This window comes from Eriocheir sinensis, chromosome 28 (genome assembly GCF_024679095.1).
Source record: "Eriocheir sinensis breed Jianghai 21 chromosome 28, ASM2467909v1, whole genome shotgun sequence".
NCBI classification, from domain to species: domain Eukaryota; kingdom Metazoa; phylum Arthropoda; class Malacostraca; order Decapoda; family Varunidae; genus Eriocheir; species Eriocheir sinensis.
Genome location: NC_066536.1, coordinates 6,463,937 through 6,470,024, shown reverse-complemented (window position 1 = coordinate 6,470,024; position 6,088 = coordinate 6,463,937). Strand labels below are relative to the sequence as shown.

The window sequence follows — 6,088 nt, the reverse complement described above, 5'->3', positions numbered from 1 at the left end:
GTCGTTGTTTATCTGTGTTTTTTTTTTCCTTCTAGAACGTAAAGATGGACAGAGAAGACCTCCTGATAATGTAGCTTTTTGTTTATGATGTTTTTCTCTTAAAACCTCTTTCTTTTTCTATGATATTTTTTTTGATTTATGATATCTTCAATTATGATTTTTTTTTTTTAGCCTTTCAAGACCTACACATAATCTTAGCTTCTTCACACTCCTCTGCTGGTTATAAAAAGAAACAAGATCGACAAGAGTGAATACACGAAACAGGAGCCAAACGGTGTCAAACTAAACAAACATAAGAAAATAAAAGATAACTTGGAATGACAGACACGGCGATTACATCACAGGCCTTCCTCAACCATACCTGTGGAGTGGCATCCAGGTAACATTAGTCTTCATATCTATTGTGGCAGAGCTGTTACTTCTCCTCCATTACTTGCATCAAGGTGAGTCGACGGAAAAGCCAGCAGGTAAGTCACAAGGCTGATTCACACGGTCTTTAGCCTAATAGTATCGCTACTTATCATCCATTAGTTGAAGCGCAGAAGGGCAAGGTCACAATGAGATGCGAGACTGCCTGGCTAAATCATCATCATGGTTTAATCATCATCAGCATCTGTATCATCATCATCAGCATTTATAGTCTATTGGTGTTGCTGCTTGCCGTCCATTAGCTGAGGAGGGGACAGTGAGCGGTCGGTGAGGTGGAGGAGGACAAGGACAAGGAGGGAGTGATTGACTTGCTCTGCTAAGTCCATCAACTTCATTTTTAGCCAAAAAGTATGGATGCTTATCGTTTATTTGAAGATGGGAAGGTAAGCAGAGAGAGAGAGAAAATACTCACTGCCTGTGCCTGGCTTTTCCTGTTCAAATCCATCATCATCAATAATTTAACTACTGCTAATTATTGTCCATTATTTAAAGGTGTAACGTGGTGTGAGAGTCACAATGAAGAGATGGGGAAACTGCCTGGCTCGAGTCATTCAAAGCAATTCAACGCTTTTAATTTTATTAAAGGTAATGTAATTTGTTCTGAAAAGGCCATAATGTAAGTCTTCAACGTAAAACTCTCTTTATTTGTAAATGAGTGAATAAACTTGGAAAGTGTTTAGTTTCGGGAATATGGAGAACGTTTGGTCATTTTGATGAAATCTGAAGCAGCAAATGAACGAACAAAGCAGCGCCATCCGCAGCGCGCCACAGCCAGAGTTGCCAGGTCTGTCCTTTTAAGGACAATTGTCTTTTATGAGTTCTGGTTGTCTTATTCATTTTGAACAAAAAAGGACAGGCTGAATCTGTCCTGTCTTAATCTCCATTGAATTATAAATGGTACGTACTACGTACATGAATGTGTGTGTGCGTCAGTGTGTGTGTGTGTGTGTGTGTATATATATATATATATATATATATATATATATATATATATATATATATATATATATATATATATATATATATATATATATACGTGTATGCGTGTGTGGTTTGTCCATTTTTAGACAAATGTCCCTTTTCTCATCATTTGCCTGTCCTTTTACTTGTTGAAGCGTCTGGCAACCCTACGCCGGGCAGCGAGCGACAGCGTCACGGCCGACATCACGTGACATCACTGAGAAGTCACGTCAGTACCCTGTCAGACGCCGGAAGTGAGTATGTGTTTCTTTTTCTGTGTGCGGGTGTTCGCGGCTTTGCGTGTGTGGCTTTGTGACGAACGAGTTTGAGTGGATTTCTGGCGCTTCATCAACTGTCAAGGTAAGGCAAGTAACAACAGCCTTCTTCTTTTGTGAAAAAAAATTATGGTTGTATTCGTGTGCGTTACCGGCATTTCGAATTATGCCAACACTGACCTTAGCGCCGCTAACCACCCCTCACGCTCACTCCTCGTGTCAGAATGGTATGAAATTTTATTTCTTCTTATTCGAAGCTCTTGTTTCGCTATTAGTAATATCGCAACGCTGTAGCAGCCGTTTCAAGGCGGAAAGGGGCTCGCCTGAACCATAGCCTAACAGCCTCCCCCGCCTGTCGTGTGCTGACGGTGGGCAGCGGCGGGGTGGCGTCGGAGTTCTCTGCTGGTATTTTCATTACTCATCGATAGGTCCTTGTGTCGTAACGAAAGATCAGTTTGGCACAGACCCAGTATGCCTTGCTACTGGACCTGAATTGGTAAATAGTTCAGCCTGAAAGTTGTAAAACTTTCTTAAATAGTTATGCAAATATGTATAATTATGGCCCCTAATATAGCCTAATTACAGGCAGTAACCATAAGGAGTAATACGAAATCGATTTTTATAATTTAAGTCGATTTTTTCATGCTTTTATCATTTTTTGTTTACATTGATTATATTTTTTACTTATGAGGGCGTTTTCTGGTAAGGTACTTTGCAAAAAAGAAGAAAAAATCGTAAGAAACCATAGTTCAGTGTTGTTACATTACCCATAATGAGTTTTCACTTCAAAACCTCAAATAGAAAAACAGTGATAGGTTAATCAAGATAAAATAACCAGCACATAAATACAGAGAACCTACCACTTTATTTATGTCGTCAAATTTGGATCCAATTATAAGAAATTAGACTCTATCATGTTCCTGTGCATTCAAGAAAGAATTGTGCTAATTAAACATCATAATTACATTTATAATTATTAAAAAAATAAAGGTAAATCTTAAGAAAAGCGGCTCCTAGCGGGTGCACATTTAGGGCACGGTGTGGTGGTAATTATAACATTTCTAGCACGTACGACGGGGTTTTGACAAGCAGAGAGGCGTGTTAATATCACAAGGGGTGTATTTTTCCGCGCGGGCTCTTCCCTTTCTTCACCCCAGAGCTCGCAGTCTCATCGCCCATCGACTTAGAAGACATCGTGAGGCCAGCGTGGAAAAATGCACCCCTTGTGACATAAACACGCCAGTCCGCTTGTCAAAACCCCGTCGTACGTGCTAGAAATGTAATTACCACCACACCGTGCCCTAGATGCGCACCTATATATATATATATATATATATATATATATATATATATATATATATATATATATATATATATATATATATATATATATATATATAATATGTATGAAATTTGTTTCACCAGTCTAATGTACATGTTGTGTTATTTATTTTAACATGAATAGATTCCTTTCTGTTTGTTTAATAATGCTAATTATTTATACTTCATTAGGTATTGCAATACATAGTTCAGGAAGTCGAGCCGGGCGGAGTGAGGGAGGGGTTGGGGGGAACTAACGAGAGGATAGCGTGGCTGTGTACATGTGTGTGTATGTGTCCCTAGGGCCTAGGCGGAGGGCCCCATGAATCATTGTGTTGGATGATGATGCGTCGCCCCACGCAATATTCCTTTATTTACGACATGTTGCTGCTCTCTGGATTAAACCTTCCCGGCCGCATGGTGGTGAGGCGCGGCGTAAGGTGGCGCGGCGTCAGGGGCGAGTTACGAGACAGTGATGATGGTGGTGATGATGATGGGCGGGTTGTTGGTAATGGTGAAGGAGGCGATGGTGGTGGTGATAGTGATGCCTGGTGGCTGTGGCAGGTATGATTCTTGAGTGGTCATACAGGATAGTAGCGTTGGTGATCGTTGTAGTAGTGGTAACGATGGTGGTGGTAGCGAGGGTGGTTGCAGTTATTGTGGTGGTGGTGATAGTAGTGATGGTTTTGTTGGTGATAATGAATGAGATGGTAGTTTTCGAGGTGATGGCGGTAATGATGGTAGTGATGGTGGTGGTGGCATGGAGGGTATGGTAATGGCGGAAGGGATTGTTGTTGTTGGTTGTTAGGGGTTGGTTGTGATTGTTAAGGTGGTGATGTGGTGGGGGTAGTGATTGTGATGGGGGGGGGGGGAAGTGACTGCCGAGAGATTTTTGGGGCGCCTTGTCACACCTCATCCTTATCCTTAGTAGTGTTCCTTACACCCACCTTACCTATCGTCACACCTCCGAAATTGTCCCTCTCTTTTTGGCCTCTCGTTTTCTTTTCTTTTATGGAGCAGTAGGAACGTTTTTTTTTTTTCCTTGAGCTGTTTCCTGTACTGTAAAATAAAAGGGGGAGCATTTTTTTTTACCCTTGGGCTGTTTACTGTAAAAAAGGAGTAGGACCTTTTTTTCTTTGCCCTTGAGCTACATATTGTAAAAAAAGGAGCGGGGGCAGTTTTTTTGCCCTTGAGCTGTTTCCTTTACTGTAAGAAAAGAGCAGGAGTATTTTTTGTACCCTTTAGCCGTTTACTGTATAAGAATAAGGATCCTGAACACCTGTATCGTACACGTCTCATATCTTCATCTACTAAAGGGTAAAGGTGTAGATGTGAGTCGTGTCTCTCCTCGTGTCTCCTCGTAAAGTTTGGTCGTCAATGTTCGTACTAACTTTGTGGCCGAGGAGGAGGAGGGAAAGTTCTGCAATAACATGAAATTGTTCTTGACACACACACACACACACACACACACACACACACACACACACACACACACACATGAGACCAACACCGACTGATGATTAAACTAGAACATCTCTCCTCTCCCTGCCTCTTCCTCCTCATCCCTTCTTTCCCTTGACCTACTCTCCTCTCACTTCCACTCTCCTCTCCTCTCCTGTTATCTATTTTCCTCTCATCTCCAATCATCTCTTCTTATCCCACCAACCTCTTGCTTTTCTCTTTCCTACTTCACTCTTCTCCTTTCTTCTCCTCACACCTCGCGTCTATATATTTCTCCCCCCTCTTCTCCCCTTCCCCCTCCTCCCCCTACCCCTCATCACGTAATGGTTTAGGAGGTAGTAAAGATGATTGTCGCTTTATGATGCTCTCGGTGGGCGGTTAAATTAATGAGGTCAAGGATGATGCTGAGAGAGAGAGAGAGAGAGAGAGAGAGAGAGAGAGAGAGAGAGAGAGAGTAGGTGAAGTTTTCCTTTTTTATATATTTTGCTGATATTTTTGCCAAAACACACACACACACACACACACATACACACACTCACAAAACGCTGGAACACATCAAAAGGATTAATAGTTAATCCTTTGAATGATTCTTGGAGCATGAAAGCGATTCATGAAACACAGGAAACGTTTGTGAATCATCAGGGAAAAAAAATATTTAAACATTTTTTTTGTAATATTAGTCGGGGGGGAGGGGGGTGGTGGTAGCGTGGGTGGTAGTGAGAAAGAGTACCTATTATTATATGAGTGGAGAGATGGTGGCGGTGATAGGGATGGTGGTGGAGGTTGGGGTAGCAGTGGTCGTAGTCATAGTGGTGGTGGGGTTGGTTGTTAGTGGTAGTAATAGTCGTGGTGTTAGTGTGATGTTGGTATTGATGGGATTCTTGGTGGTAGTAGTGGTCGTAGTCTTCGTGTTGTTGTTGTTGCTGTTGGTGGTGATAATGGTGGTGGAGATGGAGGTAGTCGTGATCGTAGTGTTTGTGGTGGTGGTGATAATACTTTGTAGGATTTGTAGCGATAATATACTGTGTGGTGATGGTGATAGTGTGTTGTGATGGTGGCGGTGGTCGTGGTGATGGCCGTGGTAGTGGTGGTTGCTGTGGTAATGGTTAAAGTGGGCGGGGAAGAGGATAAGGCGCTCATTAAAGTCAGACGTTGTGGACTTCGCTTCCCTTATTAAAAAATCCACCTGTCTGTGGCCATGACCAGGTGTGTGTTGGCAGAGGGAGGAAGGGTTGCTGGAGTGGGAGTGGGGGAGGGGGAGTATGGAAGAGGGGGAGAGGCGGAATAGTCGAGTGTGTAGTGGGTAGTGGATGGTGTAGTGGATGGAAAAGTTAAGATCGTGTGAGTGGGTGGGGCGAATAGGAGGGTAGCGTGTCAAAAGGTGTGGTGAGGGGGCAAGGGAAGGGGGAGAGAGCGAGTGGTATATGACTATGTGTAGGGGTCGATGGATGGTATAGGTGGGGGAGAAGGAAAGATCGGGGGAGGGTTGAGTGGGGCCAATATAGAAGGGGATTATGTCGAAGGGTGTGGTAGGGAGACGACGGAGAGGGGGCGGGGGGAGAAGGACAGATCAGAGGGGATTTGTGGAGTGGAGCGATGAGAGAGGGGGAGTATGTCAAAGATAGAGTTGTTAGTACTATATA

The 6,088-nt window shown here is 43.0% G+C and overlaps 1 long non-coding RNA gene across 1 annotated transcript in view; it reads left to right on the top strand.

Annotated features, from left to right (window-relative positions):
- The first annotated feature begins 1,552 nt into the window (after positions 1-1,552).
- Positions 1,553-6,088, top strand: part of LOC127004722 (uncharacterized) — a 54,814-nt gene continuing 50,278 nt past the window's right edge. Inside the window, exon 1 of the long non-coding RNA XR_007757938.1 lies at positions 1,553-1,643. This is a non-coding gene — a long non-coding RNA (uncharacterized LOC127004722). The remainder of the gene's footprint in view (positions 1,644-6,088) is intronic.